Here is a 22,572-nt window from a genome sequence, read left to right as displayed (position 1 = left end):
CACCATTGCTAGAGTGAGAATCCCCATATCAGAGGAGGCTCCATTATGCTGCACTTATCGCAGCACACTGTCCTTTTACTTTTCAGTTCTCTCTCTCTCTCTCTGTGTGTGATTTTTATTTCATCATGTGTAGGGTGTCGCCCCATGTACCACAGATTTAATGTTTTGCAGTGTGCACAATGTAGGGCTGCACTTGATGCTTTAGAATCTTGCGGTCTACACCCTTTATCTGGAGCACTTCCTAGCAATCAGATTACACCTGTTGTTGCTCATCTGCATTGGCTGCCATTCAGCTTACAGGCTCAATGACTTGCATACATGGAGGAGTGCCTTTCCCCTGTTATTCCTCCTTCTCTTGCCATGATAGTAGGAGATGATCTCCAAGATTTGAACCAGGAGCTTGGCCTTCCTGGTAGTTGCACAAACACTTTTGAACTCTCTGCCTTGAGGGATTTTAATTAAAGCTTGCCTGTTTCAACATTTATTTTTTCTTTGCCAGCTTCTCTTTGATATAAATAACTATACAACATTTAGAAGACATCTGAAGGCAGCCCCGTATAGGGAAGTTTTTAATGTTTTTAAATAATAATACACTTTGCAAGGGGGGGGTTGCAGCCCACTCCAGGTGTCATGCTGGGTGTGTGTGACAAAATCCCCGCAGGCGGATCGGCGTGGCAGCGTTCACACCCCTGGCGGGTGGATTTTCACGATTGGCACAATCGCCATCGTGAAAATCTGCCCACTGATCGTGCAAATATGCCATGTTCACACCCCTGGTGGACGGTGCTCGCATCCCCGGTGAGGATTGGGCACCGCTGATGGCACCTTTGGGAGGATTGATGCCCCCCCCGTGGGCGGATCGCCCCGCCTCTGTGGGCAGATCACCCTGCCCCCCAGGTGCACATCATGTTTGCTGCTCTGGGTGTGCAAGTGGCTTCCTCCACCACTGCAGCTAGCTAGTGTTATTTTTTCTTCCTAATGCATGACTCTAGTCCTGAAGCTGCCTTGAAACCATAGGAATACTAAACCTTGGGGCAGGCATTCAACAATTCAAGTACAGTACTTCAAAGACCTAAGGTAGAGAACAAAAGATAAATTAATGTTAATGTGTTCTCAGGAATACAAATCATGGGGCTGTATGGAATATCTCTGGTTATAATTAACTTTTTAATTGTTTTGGGTATGTTGGCATCACTGATGTTTCCTATTCTCCTTGCTTGCTTGTTTTCCTAGCAAGTCATTAAGAACAGACAATATTAATATAACATTTACAAATTTAAGAGTTGTCATTTGCCTGCATATTTATTGCACTTTATAAGAGCATTAAATCCTTTGAAATACAGGGAACATCAAGTTTCACAAATGATGGTGGATGCATCTTGTAAGTCAAGATGGATTTTAAACAGAATCAAAATTGAAAGGAGTGTGCGACCTTCGATCAATGCAGTGAATACTTTATTAATATTTGTAATGACTTCATTGGTTCGGTACAATGTACAATTGACAGTTCAAATTGGTTTTGGAATTGCAAGAGGTATCTTGGGATTTCCAAAAAGATAGTGCTGTGTGTGTGTACCATGTTGCATGAATTGTGAAGAGCACAAAGAACTATATAGTGTAAATCACATTTTCTGTTAGGAAAAAAATATTAACATTTGCACAATGAATTTAAAATGCTGACAAAAGTCTTCCTTATTCCTAGAAGAAGAAATCTACAGCACTGCAAGAGAAGAACTCTGTTTGGCATAAAACTTTACACACAATCCAGCTGTTCCTATTATTGTCTTCATTACTCCCTCCACCCTAACACATTTTGGGTGTTTTGTTAACATGTATAGTACAAATTGCTAGAGTATCTTTTGGGTTCAGCTACTTCTGCCAGGATCTCTAGAAGTTAAATATTGAGGGCAGGGTACCTGAGGCCCATGGGCCAAAGGCAGTCCATCAGGTCTCTCTGTCTGGCCCTTGAGACTCTCCTGACAACACTCCTTCCCCAGCCACACCATTCTTGAGTGTTTTTATGCAGCTGGAAACTGCCCTTGAACTTTGATAATGCCTCTTGCCTTGATGAAGGATAGAGTGTGTTTGAAAGTGTGTAGAAACAAGCTTACCATAACAAAGAGTAACAACTGGATCAATTGCTCCACCTACTATTGACTCAGGCCCCATGAACCATTGGCACGTGGCCCCCAGAAGCGAAAGTGAAAATGCTTCCCCGCCACTGTGATCAATCACCCTTTGTGATATGGACATTAAGGCTCCTTAGGATGCAAGCTCTGCATTATTATTCATCACTGTTGCTGATAATCTGCTGTGAGGTGTCTCTATTTTTCTAGTATACACAGTTCTGACTTTTAGCATTGTTGGAAATGCAGAATAAATTATAAAGTAAATAAATACTCTGGGTATAAAGCAAGGGTAAATAACCTTTTTGGTGCGAAGATATGCCATACAGCCAAATTTGACAAGTGAGTGGCGACACCTACCTATCAATGACCTGTTGTCACCCAAAAATATCAGGAGATTTTGTCCTTTGACCTCCCAAAGCAGAAGGTTATGCTACCCTGATGAGGAGAAACCTCTGGATATTATAGACACCATAGCCAAGCATATGACATTCTTTCACACAACGCAGTGCCACATACTGGTCCTCCTCCAAAGAGTCCACAAATTCAGATAGTTTCCCAATGCTTTCTTAGCTAGTGTCCCCAACCTGCTTTGTCAATAAGCACATCACTGTTCCAAGTATTTGTTTCTTCCATCTCTGTCTGGTTAGATCAGGCTTCCTCAACCTTGGCCCTCCAGATGTTTTGAGACTACAATTCCCATCATCCCTGACCAGTGGTCCTGCTAGCTAGGGATCATGGGAGTTGTAGGCCAAAAAACATCTGGTGGGCCAAGGTTGAGGAAGCCTGGGTTAGATTTTAGACTCGCATGCAGGGGCATAGCAGAGGGAGGAAGCTGCCTCCCTAAATCAATACAAATCTGAAGTTCTGCACACCCTAACAAAAGCCTGACCCCCTAACAGAAATCCTAGCTATGCCCATGACATGGAGACCCATGGGAGAAGCTTATAGAAGATATAAAGTACAGGTATTATTAGTGTGTTATCGGAAGCTAGGAACAAAGTTTCCTGGTTGTCACAAACCACTTTCCTTTCCTATAGGCTCAGTAATTGAATGGTTATGATATCTTGAACTTATGTTAGACTGCTCACTTTTCACATATCTTGAGCATTTTCCTCCTAATATATAGGTTTTTTTACTTATCAAATATAGAGAAGATAAAATGGAAAACAACAGCCAGAGAGTGGAAGAATATACAAATTGTAATATTTCTTGCAAACCACTTAGATTTTTTTAGTTCAATCAAGCAGTATATAAATTCTGTTAAATAAATGTCATTCATGAAACCATCATAACAAATAACTAATCAATCACTGCAATCACCACTGTATTCGCTTTCTGAAGGGCTTCCTTGTGGTCACTCTCCTTTTCTTTCTTTTCCGAATGTTCAATGAACCTTGCCAGAGTTCTCTCTTACAACCCATCTGTTGAGCTAAAAGCTTTCCTTATACTTTGTAGGAGAGCAAAGGAGAAGCTTTCCATTAAGACATGTGAAACGGAAAGCAATTTACTATTGAAATGGAGAGAGAACAGTGGCAATGACTACAGTGCCATGAGAACAGAAGAATGGAAGAGCCAAGATATCTGAAAGCAGACACAGAAGGTGAAGAAATAGAGAAAGGAAGAGGCTAGGAATGAGATAATTCACTGGTGCGAGGCTCAGGCAATGCAAAAGAGGAAGAAAGCTTTGGAAGCAGCTGAATGTCAGGGGCAAGCCAGGTGGCATAACAGGTTAAGGATGAGAAAATAAAGGATAGACAAATCAGAAACAGGTAACCAGACCAGGTGGGATGCAGATAAGGGATGGGAACTGAACTTGAAAAGAAAGGACACAAGACAAAGAGCATGGGAATGAACTGTTGACCAGCCTGTGAGCCGTCTCTTCCACCGTCCTTTTTTAGAGTATGAAACAGGGAAACTCAACTGGCCTCAGGTGTGGAGCAGTTTCTGACAGTGAGATCAAGGAGAGTAATGATGTCAGATTGGTGAATGGCTGGGGCCGCAAGAAGACAGGCAGAAATCATATATTTAGTCTCTGTATGATCCTTGGAGTGATTGACACACTAAGGGAAGTAGTGGTGTCAGATGAGTGAAAGGACAGCAAGGAGACAGGCAGAAATATTTTGTTTAGCCCACCTATGATCACTAAAGTAATGGATACTTCATGTAATCAGCATATATTATTGGCTGAAATATTTTGGGAAATTAAGCTGAAAGAAGTGTGGATTTCAAACAGAGTTGCCTCACGCTCTACCGGAGTTTCCTGAGTGTTACATGGAAAATTAAAATGGCAGCACTCATCTCCTGCTCTTGTCCAACATCATAGGGCAGAACGGATTGTCACTTATTTATCGCACAAGAAATTTGCTAGCTTGGGGGCATCAGACATTCTCTGGCCTCATTACCTTCTGAAGCTAGATTTTGGCCCCTTGGATGCATGTAAGAAAGTCAGCACTTATCGCTAGGCTACTGACACACACACAAAGTTATCTTTCTTAAACTTAGCAGTTTTGTTTTGCATTTCCTTTTCATGCCCAAACAAAATTAATCATAAAGGGTATATATTCTGGCTACTGCAAGATTAGACAAATCAATACAAAAGAGACTATTGCTTTTTTATATCTGATTGTTGCAGTTTTCTATAACTGATCAAAGAAAAAAAGGTCATCATGACTTCATTTCCTTATTTCTACTATGATCAATGAGTTTTTGTGGTTTTGCTTTTGCATGTGGAAAATCCCCCCTCCCCCATTTTGGAATGAATAGCAAACTGTTCACTGGCTTGAGAGCAATTGCAGTTTAGTGTCAAACATGTAGCAGGAAAGGGAAGAAACAAAGTGACTCTAAATGCTTTGGGCCTTCAATATATTTGTGCCTAGGTGTACAAGCACTGTTAGACTTTTCTGTTCCATGATATTGTATAATACCAGTTAAGAGTCACATTGAAATAGAGCAGTACAGCTTGGGTTTCAAAGCACTCTTCTGAATACTGAATGTTTTGAGGTAAAGGTAAAGGGACCCCTGACCATTAGATCCAGTCGTGACCAACTCTGGGGTTGCGGCGCTCATCTCACTTTAGTGGCCGAGGGAGCCGGCGTACAGCTTCTGGGTCATGTGGCGAACCAGAGCAGCACACGGAAACGCCATTTACCTTCCTGCCTGAGCGGTACCTATTTATCTACTTACACTTTGACGTGCTTTCGAACTGCTAGGTTGGCAGGAGCAGGGAACGGACAACAGGAGCTCACCCTGTCGCGGGGATTCGAACCGCTGACCTTCTGATCGGCAAGTCCTAGGCTCTGGGGTTTAACCCACAGTGCCACCCACATCCCAATACATGGGTAGACAAGTCTAAATAGCCTGGCATACAAATTTTCATTGCCCTCTAGTGGTCATGATGGCTCATTTACCAGAAGTAATGTATTTAGCGTTAACCCTAGAAATGTATACTTGATTCTGACCAGACTATGCCTCCTGGAGATTAGTGCATGGGGAAGTGTTTTTTCAGGGGGAAATCATGGTGCAAAATCACACAAGATGATAGGGCCCCAAATGGCTGCTATCCTCTCGTGAGAAAAAACGGGAAGATGGCATCCTGGTTGGTGGCATTCCGGTTTTTGCCTTCAATATAAAGGCACTTGCTAAGCTAAGGCAACAATGACAAAGCTATGCCCTTAGTCTGATTTATGTAGCACCTCACTTCTAAAACTGCACAAAAAAGATTAGCTCTGGGATTATTAGTATTTGATTCATTTTCCAACACTATCATTATTTCATGATAGGCATCCATCATAAAATTTCCCCCTCTGGTACACAAACTAAAAACCTGAAGGCAGTGTGTTAAATCTTTAATTTGCTCCATATCGCTAGCACATAATATCATTTCTAAATGACTGTTTTGGTATTTGCCTTCCAATATTTTTGAATGCATAGACTGGAAATGTATTTATAAGACGAAAGCAGTCTAACAGTGCAATCCAGTGTATTTCTACTCAAAAGGAAGCAGTATTAGTTTAATGTAACTTGGTTTAGATAAGGCTCTGTACATACCATGCATATAAAGCACATTTCCTGTCAAAAAGTCCTGGGAATTGTAGTTTGTTACGGATGCTGGGAACTATCTCTGTGAGGGCTAAATTACATTTTTCAGCTTTCTTGGAGTGTGAGTGTGTACTTTAAATGTGCATGCAGTCAGAGACAAAGGCTGATAAGTCTGATAGACACTCTTCAAAAACATGGCAAGTTTTAAAAGGTGTATATCATGTGGCTCAGCTTTTAACCTCAACCACAATAAGAACAAGGAAACAGGGTTTGTGCTTAAGGCGGGAGAATATGAGAAGCCAGTGTAGGAGTTTGAGGAGAGCATCTGATCACATGGTGTAAATAGGAAAAGTGGCGAATGACTTTGGTTGTAGTGCTGTATACAAAGGTGAGAAAATTGCACTGAAAACTTGAGGCTCCGGGAGAAAAATGTTGCAGTAATAAAAGGAGGACACAACCGAAACATGAACCAAAGTGTTAGCAAAGGGAATAGAAAGGAAGGGGCAGGTTTTTGAAATATTGCATTAGGAGCAACAATGTGAATTAGTGACAAATTGGATGTGAGGAGTGAAGGAAAGGAGGGGGAACCAAAGATAAAGCTAAAGTTTTGCACTTGGTTGATAGGATGGATGGTGCAGGAGAGCAAAAGCAGGAGATTATTGATGATATTTTCTAACTTCAAAAAGGGAGAAGTGTTGAGTCTCTGTACCTTTTCATAAGCAATAGTGCTATTATGAGTTCAAGCAGCCACCATGTTTAATTTGTCCGTTTTTGCTACGGAAAGCTAAAAGCGTATTAAAAACCAAATACTGGGAGTTCATGCACTTGGATATTGTAGAATTATCCTCCCCAGTAAAACACATGTGACAGTATTTTTCTAGAAACACCCTCACTGTTTTCTGAAGATAAAATCCAGATTTTAGTATATTTTAGTACCCAGGGTGGGTAACAACAGTACAACATACAGCTATAAAAACATAGTTATTATTATTATTTTCAAAAAACTCCAAGTAAATTAATAAAAAAATCCAAACAAATATAGAATAATGTACATTCAAAAAGAAGAAGAAACAGGGCCACACAAAGCAAAATATTTTAACTGTCAGAGACCAGGGTAAGAGGTGCAGCTTCAGCAAACGATGTAAGCTGTACAGTGAAGATGCTTAGATACATCTCTGTGGGGAAGGAGTTCCACAATTTAAGGGCTCCCAGCAGCAGTAGATAGCAGGGTGGATTGGTGGTGCTCAGTTGAACAGCCAGCAGTGGAGTCACTGCTGCTTACCCAGAGGGAGAGGGGCAGACAAGGTGGCAGGGAGGTCAGTGTGGTTCAAATGCACCAGCAGGAACACCATATTGGCCTAGCGGGTGTGTTTGCAGAGCGCTGACCTTCCCGCTGCCTTGCCTGTGCCACTCTGTCTCAGTAAGCAACAGAGACTCTTCTGCCAGGAGGTCAACTGAGTGCCTCTGCCCCACCCTGCTGTCCATTACAAGCTGCTATGGAGAAAGCCCTCTCCCAGGGCATTTGAGAGTTGCAGAATTTAATCTTTTATTTTAAAACTTAAAATATTCATTCCTCCTCAGTCGAATTCCATCTAATATTCAGCTACAGCTGATTACTTGCTGCTATGCATGCCCCTTCTGCTGGCACACACATATATATTAAAATATTTGTGATTTTGTTTGTTTATGCTCTTGGCCCCTAACTTCCTAACAGTGGAGTGGATTAGCATTGGAATGTAGTACTTAAAAGTTTTAACAAACTATAGCAGCATCATGAATCAGATGGTTGGCTTCAAGGTGCACCTATTTTCCAGTGAACTCTCAGCATTAAATTTACACACATAGTTCAGAAAATCCAAATACACACACACACACACACACACACACACACACACACACCTAAAACCCAGGCATAAATGACAAGGAAGTTGCATTGCTGAGAAGGATCTGGGGATTATGGTGAAGAAGATTCAGAGCACAATAACATAGATGATAAAGGGTTTAGCAAGGGTTTACAATACAAGGCATATAAGAGGGACTGAAGGAAGTGGGCATGTCTGGCTCAGAGAAAAGAAGATTAAGAACACAATCCACCAAGTCCCGCTCCTGTACAAGCCCTATTGAAATGAACTGTGCTTTGGAGATTGAACTGGGAGGGAGAAACCTGATAACAGTTTTTGAGATGGTAGGAAGGTTGCTGAAGGCAGATCATCTTGGAGGGCCAGAGACAGTGCTGTCAAACAGCACCATAAAAACACTTAGATTTTTTTTTTTAAAGAATCAATGAATTCTCTAATTAAAAAAAAAAAAGCCCTCGACCCCACCCCATAAGGCATCTTGCAAACTGGAGCTTTTCAAATTAGTGTTCTGTCTGTGAAAAGCTGTCCTTTGAAAGTTATCTTTAAAAAAGTATCCCATGAAGCAAGAACTACAAAAGAGCACGCTTATTTTTCAGGTGGTTTTTTTAAAAAAAGGCTCAGAAAACAAGCATTTTCTGAAGCAAAGGTAGATGCAGGAAATGAATTTAGTTTCTTCATAATTTATCTGCTGTCTATTAGTGCTCCTATGTTCCTTAAATGGCCTCTCTCTGATTGGCTTCCTGTCTTTTGATTCAATTTAAAGAAATATGTATTAACTCATTTCTAGGGAAATGATGCATTAACTCATTTTTAAATTGTTAGCAATTCCATTGCTCTTCAGGTTCTTTCTACCTTATTAGATATCTGCAGAGTCTGCGCTCCTGTCTGTTTCCTTTATACGACCAAAAGTTCAAAGGAAGTCATTTCTTCTGGCCTCCTGAACTGTGTTAAGCCTGCTAGCATCTTTTTGATCATAGCTGATCACACAGTCTGTCGCAAACTTTTTATGGTCACATTTTATGGCTACATACATACTTCCTTTAAAATAACACCTTTCAATCACATTTCAGCCATGGCTGCCCCGGCCATGATATAAGCAAAGCAGCCATTTCAACCACAGCAGATGAAGTGGTGGAGTGGCTGGGTGAAATTGACTTCCCAACAGCTGAGCCACTACTCAGGGGAGGTGGAGGTGGAATGAAGGTCAGAATGGTGCAAACACACCATCAGGAACACCATATTGGCTTTATCAGTGCATTTGCACCATGCTGACCTCTCCACCATCTCACCTCTCAGCAGGGGACTCAGTTCTCAGAAGGTAAGAGGAGCACTATTATGTCCCCTTAACCATCCACTACTGCATTTCAAGTGGCAGATTTGGGTGTGTTAGTGGCTAGGTCACTGTCAGTCTAGTAGCAGATCTAAAACAGCTAGCTGGGAACTGACACTGGCTGCCAACACCTGTCAGGCTACTCTACAATACTTGATATATAAGCCATAATGTGAAAATATAGGGGAAGGGGTGTCTGGATGCAGCATGAGGTAAGATTGTCCATCTAGCCTACCGATGGTCTATTCCAGGTGGCAGGGGCTCTCCTGGGTCTCATCCAGACCCAGATAGTACTTGATTCTTCTTCTACTTTTGCAGGAGATAACAGAAAATTAGCTCCCACTGAGCGAGGAAGAAAGAAGGGAAGGAAATAAAGTGGAAGGAAATTAACTTGAATACCTCGGTGGAAAAAAGAATAATCTGGGACGCAAGCAAAGCTGTTATGAGAGGGTTTCTGATACAACAGAATACGATTAAGAAAGAATTCTGGAATGGGAAAAAAGATAAGATATTGGAGAAGATACGAGAAGGAGAGAAAAAACTAACTAAGATTGAATCCAAAATCAAAAGAGACTCTAAGAGAAATCAAATTCCACCAATCACAATATTCGAAATTGATTAACCAAGAAGTGGAATGGAAAATTAAACAAATGAAACAAAGATCTTTTGAATCTGCGAACAAATGTGGGAAACTGCTAGCTTGGCAGTTGAAAAAGAGACAAAAACTAAACTATGTTACAAATCTAGAAGTTGAAGGGAAAAATATCCAGAAACCGGGAGAAATTAGAAAGTGTTTCCAGAAATATTTTAAAAAACTCTATACACAAGGACCCGAGGAAGCAATTGAGATAGAACAATTCCTGAAAGACAATGGCCTACCAGAACTATCACAAGAGAAGAGGTCAATCTTGAATTGTAAAATAACACAACAGGAAATTGAGGATGCCATTCAGAATATGCAGCTAGGCAAATCTCCAGGCCCGGATGGACTTACCTCCAAATATTACAGGACGTTAAAAGATTTCTTGATACAACCATTAATGGAGGTTTGTAATCAGATTATGGGGGGAGGGAAGGCACCAGATACGTGGAAAGAAGCATTCATCACATTGATACCCAAAGTGGAGACTGAAAAGACCCAACTTAAGAACTATCGTCCCATCTCACTCCTAAATGTGGATTACAAAATATTTGCAGATATATTGGCTAATAGATTTAAAAAAGTTTTAAACGAAGTAATTCACAAAGACCAAGCTGGCTTTCTCCCAGGTAGACATTTGTTTGACAACACTAGGAATATTATCGATATTCTGGAACTTTTACAAACAAATATTAACACCAGAGCAGTTTTAATTTTTATTGATGCGGAGAAGGCCTTTGATAATATTTCTTGGAAATTTATGAAGAAAAATTTGGAAGGGATGGGAGTGGGAAGGGGGTTTGAGAATGGAATAGAAGCAATCTATTCAGAACAAAAAGCTAAGTTGATAGTGAACAATGTGGTGACAGAAGATCTTCATATTGAAAAAGGAACACGTCAGGGGTGCCCCCTTTCCCCTTTATTGTTTATTTCGGTCCTGGAGGTTTTGCTGAATATGATAAGGAAGGATCGGCTGGTGCAAGGAATCCAGGTCGGAGCGAAACAATATAAACTGAAAGCATTTGCAGATGACTTGGTTTTAACACTACAGGAGCCAGAATCTAGTACAAAAAGAGTTTTGGAATTGATTCAGAAATTTGGTCGGGTGGCGGGTTTTAAGTTGAATAAACAAAAAACTAAGGTGTTAGGGAAAAACCTGACAGTTAATGAAGCAGAGGGGTTTCAGAGGGAAACAGAACTAAATATTGTTAAAAAAGTGAAATACCTGGGGGTAAATCTCTCTTCCAAGAACTTGAATTTATTTAAAGACAATTATGAGAAATGTTGGTCAGAAGTGAAAAAAGATCTAGAAATTTGGTCAAGATTGAAACTATCCTTGTTAGGCCGAAATGCAGCTATAAAAATGAACGTTTTGCCAAAAATGTTGTTTTTGTTCCAGGCCTTGCAGATTGTGGACAGAGTGGATTGTTTTGGAAAGTGGCAGAAGGACATCTCTAAATTTGTCTGGCAGGGCAAAAAGCCCCGAATAAAGTTTAAAATACTAACTGATGCAAAGGAGAGAGGGGGGTTTGCCCTGCCGGACTTAAGGTTATATTATGAAGCTGCGGCCTTCTGCTGGATGAAAGATTGGATTCTGTTAGAAAACACTGATGTCCTAGATCTGGAAGGCTTTAACAATTCGTTAGGTTGGCATGCGTACTTGTGGTATGACAAGGCAAAAACATTTGGAATGTTTAAAAACCATATTGTCAGAAAAGCAATATTTATGGTCTGGAAAAAATATAAGGACCTATTGGAGAGCAAAACTCCGAGGTGGATATCACCAATAGAGGCCAAGGCTCGGAAAAAACCCAATATGGAGGCCTACTGGCCGAAGTATTGGGAAATAATAGAAAACATTGGAGGTAATTGGAGGTTGCAGAGCTTTGAAAAGTTAAAAGGTAAGGTGCAAGATTGGCTACATTATGCCCAAATCAATGAGGTTTTTAAGTTAGACAAAAAAACAGGATTCCAGGTGGAAAAATCGAAACTCGAGACAGAGTTGTTAGAACCAAAGACTAAGTTATTATCGAGAATGTATAACTTGCTGCTTAAATGGAACACTCAGGATGAGACAGTTAAATCAGCCATGATAAAATGGGCTCAGGACATTGGTTATAACATTATGTCTGAGGACTGGGAAAGGTTATGGACCACCGGTATGAAGTTTACGGCATGTAATGCCTTGAAAGAAAACATTATGAAAATGGTATACAGGTGGTACATGACCCCAGTCAAGCTTGCTAAGATTTACCATTTGTCCGACAATAAATGTTGGAAATGTAAGGAGGCTGAAGGGACATTTTTTCATCTTTGGTGGACCTGCCCAAGAGTGAAGGCTTTCTGGGAAATGATCTATAATGAGTTAAAAAAGGTGTTTAAATACACCTTTCCCAAGAAACCGGAGGCCTTTCTTCTGGGCATTGTCGGCCAGAAGGTGTTAAAAAAGGATAGAACCTTTTTTATGTATGCTACAACAGCAGCAAGAATTCTTATCGCCAAGCACTGGAAGACCCAAGATTTACCCACACTGGAGGACTGGCAGACGCAACTGATGAACTACATGGAATTAGCCGAGATGACTGCAAGGATCCGAGATTTGGGAGAAGAGGCAATGGAGGAGGACTGGAAAAAATTCAAAGACTATTTGCAAAAATATTATAAGTTATATGAATCTTAAGATGCCGTATGACTTGGAAGGCTAGCCCCAGCAACGAAAGTTGATTATATATGAAATTGGATAATATTTATGAAAGAATCAAAGTTTAAATGGGTAAAAATGACAATATGTTATATTTTTAGAGTAAATGGAAAATAAGAATTTAAACTTAAACTGCAATTGAAAATACAAAGAAACACACGAAATAAGGTTATAATTTGCTGATAACTTTATTGTTAAGAATGCACTGTGTGGGAGATGTGGGGAAGTCCGATAGAAATCTGAAACAAGTCGTTGAAATGGTTGTGATTTTCTGTTTTTTTTTCTTTCTTTCTATTCTTTATGTTCTTTCTTTTTTCTGTTTTATCTGTAATCTGGAAAAAATGTAATAAAAATTATCATGAAAAAAAAAGGAAATAAAGTGGAAGAACGGCAAAGCTGGCCAAAGAATAGAACGTTGTAGCAGGGAGCATGGTGCAACAGAGACAAATGTTACCTGATTTCCCAACAGGCAAGTCACTGCTGCTTGCCAGGATTGGGGGTGAGGTGGTGAAAAATGCAGCAACCCCCCCCCGAACACCAGATTTCCTTTGCCAGTGAGCTTTCACTACACCAATATCACTGCCACTCCATCCTTCCCAATTAGCAGCAGTGACTCGCCTGCTGGGAGGTTAGGTAACAGCCTCTGCCCCACTCCACTCCACGCTACTAATTTAATGGTTTCCATGCAATATTACGCAATACCTGAAAAAATGATAGATAGTATTCAATAGCCATCTCTCCCATCCCACTGTCTGCTACTGATTTAAAGGTTCCCATGCAGTATTATGTAACACCTGAAACATTTGATAGATTGCATTCAACAGCATTTAATATTTGACAATTTGCGAAATCTCATTTTGAACCCTGCTGAAAAGTCTATATATAAACACATTTGAATTTGGAAAAATGCGGATGTGAGAATTTTCAATTTAGAAAATGATGCAAAATGGAGAGAAGCAGTTATTCCATGCAGCTTTAGAAAGCTGCTACAGTGATTCAACTGACTGGCACTCTAAATCCTATCAGGGAATGTGATCAGACACTGCTGTTCATGTTTACTCAGAAGTCCAGCTTAGTTCAACAGGAGTTAGCTTCAAAGTAAGTGTGCATGGGATTGTTGCCTTTCAGTGCAACTGTATACAATACGTCTCACAATGTTCAGTGCTGCTCTCTCAGTAGTAAACATGTTTAGGATTGGTGCTTAAAGCTGCAGTCCTATATCCACTTACTTGGGAGTAAGTCCTATAGAACTTACTGAGATTTTTCTTCTGAATAGACATGCCTAGGGGCACACTGTGAATCTGCTTGGCTGCTACCCCAAGGAATATGTAAGGAGTTTATGACCAGATTATGTGAAGGACAGAGTACACCTGTATGATCTTGCCAATGTGTTAAGATTAGTAAATTAAGCTTGACTCAGTGACCACTTACAAGAGTGGCTGGGGCAACCCACTCAGATGGGTGGGGGAAAGATAATAAAATTATTATTATAAGAGCTGGTTTCAGGAACAGGTCCATTTCAGTAGTGACTCCATCACTGCTGGTTTTAAAACCCTGAAGATGTTTTTATCCCCTTCTGCAATTCAGAGATATTGTGCTGTGCTTGAAGAATTTTTACTGCTGGTGTTTTTCAATTAATGTGTTGGTTTATTTGGGGGGGGGGATGCTGGTTCTATTCATTCATTCATTGCATTTATATCCTACCATGTTCTCCAAGTTGCTCAAGGGGCTGTATGTTATCCTCCCCTCCTCAGTTAACCCCCCCCCCCCACAAGAAACCTGGGAGGTAGTTTAGGCCAAGAGGCAGTGATTGGCCCAAGGTCACCCTGTGAGCCTCATGGCCCAGTGGGGATCTGTTGCTGGAGGTGGGGAGGTGGGGTTGTGTGTTTTAAAAGCACTTTGCAAGGGCAGCATGCCTTGAATGAATTTTTAAAAATGAACTTTGCATTGCTGGAGTGGGAAAAGGTTGAATAAGAGGAACTGAGAAGCATTCTAACTGGGGCATCTTAACATGTCATTTCAAGCCCAGAATGAATTGGCTGGAATCTGTGGTCAAATGCTGAGAAAATTATATTGTGGAAGCAGCAAATGCATCAGTAGGATTTTCAATTTTAGCTGATGAGACTGCATATTGTCGGGAGAGAACAAATGTCGCTGGGAGTGAAGTTTGGTGAACTGAAGCATGGAAGCGTCTGAATTTACGAGGAGTTTTTGGGTTGTGTCCCAGTATTCTCACTGAGTGCAGGAGCCATAGCCAATAAAATATTCCTTGGCCTCCAAAATTAGTCAGCCAGGGAGTATGCTGGTTTCTGTGATGCAGGAGGTTTTATAATGTAGGTGTCAAGAATGACTTCTGCTTTAGCTTAAACTTCATTGTTAATGAATTGAACTGTCTAGGGGAAATCAGTAATACAAGTGGAACCGTTGAGTTCTTATTTTAAAAGGGTGCTCATAGATTTGTTTCCTTCCAATGTAGCTGTTGAGCCTAAGGTGCACATACCCAGCCATGAATAGAAAAGGTATCTATATTGGCCTGTGATTAGGGCACTGAAACCTCTAATGCTGATTGGGTGAGGTGATGGGACACCTCAGAATGTTCAGTTGCTCAGAGGGAAAAAGCAGTTTGTAGTCCAGCTTGTGTGAGGGAAAAGAATGTTGTTACTTTGGCTGGGATAAAGGCCTCTCAAGTGGGGATGGCTAAGGATTTGGAGGTAGGAATTGGAGGTAGCCTGGGGCAAGCAGGCTGAACAAAGGGAAGGAGAGAGAGAGAGAGAGAAAGAGAGAGAGAGAGACCTTAAAGAAGGGTGCCTGGGGGGAAAAGCTACAGGAAGAGTGCATGAGACAGGGAAGTGAGGCAAAAAGATGATGCATGGGAGAGGAATACGAGATAAAGGGTAGAAAGGTTAGGTGTGCAGAACATCAGCCTAGCAGCGGATTCTGTCAACTGTTGGCTTCTGCGGTCGTTGCTGCTTTGAACCAACCATTCCTCTTTGGCTACAGATTTCTCGTTGTTTATGTATTTTGGAACATTTTGTAGAGAAAGCAATTAACACTGGAAGCCAGCAGCCAAATAATTGGCTGATTAGTTCAAATAAATATGTAACATTTAGCCCCACTCACCCACAGCTTCTTGGCCCTGTTTGCCCCCTGTGGGTTGCCAGGCGACAGTTTTGCAGTAACAGCAGAAGCCACAGTTAGTTTAAAAAAATTCAAAAATCCCCTATGCTCCTTGGTTGCCTTCCTCCACTTCTCACATGCAAGTGGTGCATGCAAGCTATTTCTCTTTCTAGTGACTCTCCAGGGTTCTCTTCTAGGCCTACCTGGAGATGCCAGAGACTGAACCCATTTAAATCAGATGCCCCACAGCTGAGCTGTTGCCTTTCTCCTGAAAAAAGATAGTTAGCTTCATGCCAACTGCTGGAGGTGAACATCCTAATCCAGACATAGGCAAACTCAGCCCTCCAGATGTTTTGGAACTACAACTCCCATCATCCCTAGCTGACAGGACCAGTGGTCAGGGATGATGGGAGTTGTAGTCCCAAAACATCTGGAGGGCCGAGTTTGCCTATGCCTGTCCTAATCCTAAAATTAAAATCACAACTCCAACAAGTTATCCCCATATACAGAAGAGCATGGCAGAGTGATACCAGTACACTCAAAACAGCCTCCCTTCTTTCTACCTAGCTTATGTTTTGATATGAAAATATGCTCCTCAAGCTTTTAACCATGGGATTGGTTTATTTTCCTAACAAAAAACTAAGCAAAGGTCTTTGGAGTGCCGTCATATTCTAACTGCATAAAGTTCATTAAAAAAAAGACTATAAAAATATTGGCACCATTTTTACACTTGAAATGGGTCTTTTGTACCAGTTCCAAATGAAAGGTTTGTGCTTCTGTTTACAGAATACAAGAAGCTTAGTTGTCAGGCAACTATCAACAACCCCATACCTTCCTAGTGTTATCCTGCTATGCACACAGGTTATCACAAATTCTCTCTATTTTAGAATGCGTTTAACAATGTGTTTTACATATATGAGAAATGATTTGTGCATATGCAAATAAACAGTCCCAGGACACTGTTGAAATTCTATGACTCCCTTGGAAAGACACTTTTTGTGATACTGTAACTTCATGATAAACACATTTATCTGCAAACACAAACACAAAAAGCACTGATAAAATAAATCTAATTGTCTTGTTTTTCATAGGAGTTTGACTGATGTAAAACTATTTGAGTGGTTCCCGCCCCCCCCCAAAGGAATCTCTGATCAAGCATATGATTGATCTTTAACTTGGGGTTTCAAAAAGTTGTTTTACTGTGTCACCATGGAAGAACAAAGCTCAATAAAATGTCTGAAAATATATTTGATTTTGACATGGTATGCACTTCTCCATATCTCACCCCACCCAACCATTCTATTTTCTTCCTTTTTCTCATTCTGTGCTATCTATTATTACGAAATTTGCAATGTGTGCCTGACTAATGAGAGTGCTCATCTCTTTCCTTAGCATCTAGATCAGCTTTCCTCAACCTAGGTAAAAGTAAAGGGACCCCTGACCATTAGGTCCAGTCGTGGCTGACTCTGGGGTTGCGGTGCTCATCTCGCTTTATTGGCTGAGGGAGCCGGTGTGCAGCTTCCAGGTCATGTGGCCAGCATGCCTAAGCCACTTCTGGCGAACCAGAGCAGTGCATGGAAACGCCGTTTACCTTCCCGTTGGAGCGGTACCTATTTATCTACTTGCACTTTGACGTGCTTTTGAACCACCTTCTAAATATCTTGAGCTACAACTACTCTCATCCTTTAACCATTAGCCATGCTCACTGGAGCTGATGCGAGTGCAAAATTATCAGTGGGCGACTTGAAAGTTTGTACTGTTCCTGAATGCAAATTGGGGCAGGTATCTTTTTGTCTTGCTTTGGGATTTCAGCCAAATTTGAGGGAGTGGAGGGGCACATTAGCAAAAGCCCTGAAACAAAAAAGAAGAAGAATGGAGTGATATCTTTAAGCCTGAAACAGAACCCCCAAATTGCCACCTACAAATGGGATGGTGAACTGGGGACAGCATTTTCAGCCTGCCGTTAAACTGAATATGCCTATTGCCACAGGCTTCCATTGTATATGTGTAACCAAACGTTGGGCATTTCCATCATTCCTTGCTCCAATTTCTCCTGTCCCTCCATCTTATTACTTCTTGAATTACTCACAAATCTCAAAGGAACAAATTCAAGTGAAGTAGCCATGTTAGTCTGTTGCAAATAAAAACAAAGAAAATCATACTATAACAGACTCTTTGTTATTCATCTCCAGCTATAATGTGCCCCCTGAATTTAGAATTCAGAAAATAAGTTGCTTTAGTAACGGATAGTTTTTATCCTTTTCAAGCATTGCACTTGCATCATGAGCTAGTCTGCAAAGTTAAGATGAGGCTGGGGTTGACATCAGTGGGTAATGAGCAATTGCATGAGATGCATTTGACAAGTACCTCTTATGAGAATACCAAGCCAAAAGGACACATTCACAGTGAAACTACTGAACCACTGCAGACTCCATACAAAGTGACATCATCTCCTCTGTAAGAAATCAGCTTCAACATAAGTTAACAACTGTGCTACAGTTTCATACGTCATTAGGCTAATGTTCTGTTTAACTACAGCTATCAATCATTTTGTGGTTAAACCATTTTGTGCCTTGCAGCAAATATGAGAATCTAAATCCTTACAACTGCATTCTAGGAGGATGGATAGATCTTGCCTGAAGATGAATTTTAGTTTATTTTTAATTTGTGTGTGTGTGTGTGCGCGCGCAAAAATCTGACTGTGTGAGTTACTTACCAAATGACTTGGAAATGTTTTTCATTTTGAGGGATTGTTGTGTACATGAAAATCTGGAAATGGATACAGCAAAGAGATTCATGCCATAAATATGTGTTTCAGTTGTTGGTTTAGAAGTCTAATGAAGTTCAGCATTCAGTAGTGCAGGAAAAGTACCAAAGCACACCATTCATTTTTGATCTGGTAAAGTCAACTGCTTGGGAAATCTTCAAAGGACTTCTCTAGGTATTTGGCTTTCATTCACAAAAGGCATAATACCAGAGGTTCTTGCCTGCTACCCTCTCTCCATTACCCAAGGGGAGAAAGCTTTTCCTTAGAAAGGTGGGAATAGGTAGCAGGTAGATGAAGGAAGTGTCCCTCACTTCCAGCAGGAAGTCAAGTGACTTTCCCCAACAGAGATTATTGCATTGTCGTTGGGTTCAGAGAGGAATGGGTCAGTTTAAGTCTGCTCTATATCAGTTTTGCATGTGCTCAGTTGCAAATCCTTTCCATCCTGCTGTGTGTCTGTGTGTGCACTCTGCAGATTTTAAAAAATGTGCAAAAGTATTGCATTTAAATTATACACATTTTGTGTACAATTCTTACAATGTAATATGCATCTTTGTTTGCTTTTCAATGCACTTCTTCTTAAAACATACATTTTTGTATGCATTTCATCCTATAAAATACATGTTTTGTTCACACACACACCAAACTGCATTGCAAAATTGTGTAATCCACTTGCTGAATTCCAATCTGCTTATACGTAGTCTGAGATAGGAGGATTTGACCAGTTTGCTTTAAAATGTGGACCGAACTAGTTCTGCCTCCTTCCTAGTAGAGCTTATATGTAGGTCCCACCTTCCCTAATAGCATCATTTCTAGCCAATGTGACATCTAGCAGGGCTCTCCTATAGGTACTAGAGTATCTTTCCTCTTGACACTCACTGCTGCCTTTCCAGTGCAAGGCTTTGTTTCCTTGTGGAAGGGAGAAGGGGTAGAAAACAGCACAATGGGTGTGAGTGGAAACAAAGTGGGGGCTGCTTAAGGTGATATGTGCTGGTTTTGATCCTGTTCAATGTAATTTGAGTAGATGAACTCACATTGTTTCAAAGGCTCACCCTCAAGCCTAGAGTGAAACCATGTGACTATGTCTTCATGAAAATGAAGACATTAATGAAATTGACATACAAAAATTACTTATGTTAGGGGAAATTGCTTGCAAAAATGTGTACATTAGTCAAAACAGCATTTAAAAGTGTTTTTATTAGGGGAAATTGTCACTAAAATATAAATTCCCATCACGATGATTAAAAAATTGCAAATCGCTGCAGAGTGTGAAGAATTGAATTTGAGACTGGAAAAATGAGAAACTGGGACAATTGAAACTGACAGATGCTTCTATCCTTACCACAGAGAAACGCTCAGAATGTTGCACAAACACTGAAATATCTGCCTACATATACAGAGAGGAACTCCTAGGTGAATCCCCCCCCCTTGCCTGCCCCCACTCCAATAGTTTCTAGTTAGCCTGCTCAGTCTGGCTGTAGCCTTGAGATGGGGATGATGCTTCCACTGGAGGAGAGCTCATCAACCAATCAGATATGAGCTGCACACTTCCTCTCCCTTTCAGAAGCCCTGCTTGACAACCTTGCTGTACCAGTCAGTGAAGTACTTCCTAGGTTTTAAAAAACAACACACACACACACACACACACACACACACACACACACACCAACCATGGGGACTTTAAAGTGAAGCCTTCTCACCTTGCAAACACACAATGGATTTTTCTGCAAACCATCAAAAGTGAGAGTCTTACGATATCCTTGAAATGTTGACATAATCTAAATTGGCAAAGGGAGAAAGTGAAGGCATGTTTCAAGTGAGCAGAAACACATTCAGAAATAAAGAAAATTTGCTCTTCTTTAAACTGTTGATAGCCATTCTTAACGTATTTTTCTTCAGTTCGGTGAGACTGTGCCCCTTACGTGGTAGATTCATCATGCCAAATTTCAAATTGATGGTACGATATTTTTTATATTTTTGACACACACACACAGAGAGAGAGAGAGAGAGAGAGAGAGAGAGAGAGAGAGATCTACAGTATAACAGCGGAATGGAAAAATCCATGAATCGTTGCTATACATTTGCTCTTATGGGTGTATAAACAATTATATCCAAAGTTTCACTTGCTACAAACTGCAAATATTGTTAAATGCCTCAGTTTTATTTTCCAATAGAAAATATTTATGACTTATTTATTAACAGCACTGAATATATGACACCCAAAGAAGTGTACTCTTGACAGCTTAGAAACAAATAAAACTTTAAAATACACCAATAATTACAAAAGAAAAATAGTAAACAAATTCCAACATAAGCCTTCAGCATAAGCATTTCAGCAGCAGAGGAAAATTTAAGATTAAGATTAAAAATTTGGACACTACGCTAAAATCAATATCTGATGTCATTATCGAAAATTATTATAGCTATCAATAATCAGCTAACATTCCATTCCGTCTCTTGTACGAGAGGACGGCTGTTAGGAATTTAGCAACCTGTAGGGTAATATAAGGGACGCGGGTGGCGCTGTGGGCTAAAGCCTCAGCGCCTAGGGCTTGCCGATCGAAAGGTCGGCGGTTCGAATCCCCGCGGCGGGGTGCACTCCCGCTGCTCGGTCCCAGCGCCTGCCCACCTAGCAGTTCGAAAGCACCCCCGGGGGCAAGTAGATAAATAGGTACCGCTTACCAGCGGGAAGGTAAATGGCGTTCCGTGTGCGGCTCTGGCTCGCCAGAGCAGCGTTGTCACGCTGGCCACGTGACCCGGAAGTGTCTTCGGACAGCGCTGGCCCCCGGCCAATAGATGTGAGATGGGCGCACAAACCCCAGAGTCTGTCAAGACTGGCCCGTCCGGGCAGGGGTACCTTTACCTTTACCTTTTAGGGTAATATAAGGATCTACATCTTGAAGAACCCAGGCAAGCTGTAGGTCTACTGGTTTGTCAGCCATAGGCTGGATTATGGAGTTTAGTATACTAGCACGAGCTGAACTGTACATAGGGCAGATAAACATAACATGATGTAGAGATTCAGATGTTTTCATTTCACAAGTACACATTGAAGGGACTTGGCCCTTAGTGAATCTATGTCTCAGCACGTTTGTTGGAAAAACATTGAACCTAGCTCTAATGAAGGCATATCGGTGAGATGCGGCCATAAGCGATGTAAAGTAGGACGGAGCACGGTAGATAGGGGTTATGCCGAGATTTAACGGCGAGCAGGCTCCACCACCAGCTAAGAAGTTTTGGTATAGCTCCGCATCATCCAGCCTTTGATTTATACACCTTTTTGCCACGTTTAGATCCAGTTTGAGCAATTCAGTGGGCGAGATCTCATAGGACAGCAATTTGGCATGGATTTTTCCTGACCACAAATTTGTGAAGTCATCCCGCCACATGCATTGAATGAGATAGTGGTTCAGGAGTTTATGCCATAGGGATATCCAATAAATCAAAACTCTCCTCCATAAAACTAACTCGACTGTGGGGATCTTCATTTCTAAGCGAATAGCCGCATTACTTACGCATGTTGGTAGATTTAAAAGTCGGTGTAAGAATTGGCTTTGAAGTGACTCTAAAGGTGAGAGGTTTGCAAAGGCAGCCCATAAAGGTGCAGCATAGGCCATTGTGGCCATCACTTTGATGCTATACACTTTCAAGGCCGCAGGGATGTATAAGGCCCCCTCAGAGTAGAAAAAACGGAGGAGGGAGTGTGTAAGGGCTTTTGTCTTGTTTTGAAGATATTCAACGTGTGCTTTCCACCCTAAATTATATTGAAAATAAATTCCTAAATATTTAAATTTATGTACTTGTTCGATTTTCGTGCCCTCCAATTACCATGAATATAATTTTCGACTCCTTGAAAATATCAGTACTTTGGACTTGGTGTGGTTGATAGACAGATGATTAGAATGGCAATATGACACAAAAATCTTTAGTGCCCTCCTTAAACCCACTCTGGAGTAAGAGAGTAGTACCGCATCATCTGCGTAGAGAAGTAAAG

Source organism: Podarcis vaucheri, assembly GCF_965113315.1.
Source record: "Podarcis vaucheri genome assembly, chromosome: 6".
Lineage (NCBI taxonomy): Eukaryota > Metazoa > Chordata > Lepidosauria > Squamata > Lacertidae > Podarcis > Podarcis vaucheri.
The sequence above is the reverse complement of the archived record's forward strand: the minus strand, read 5'-3'. Positions refer to the sequence as shown.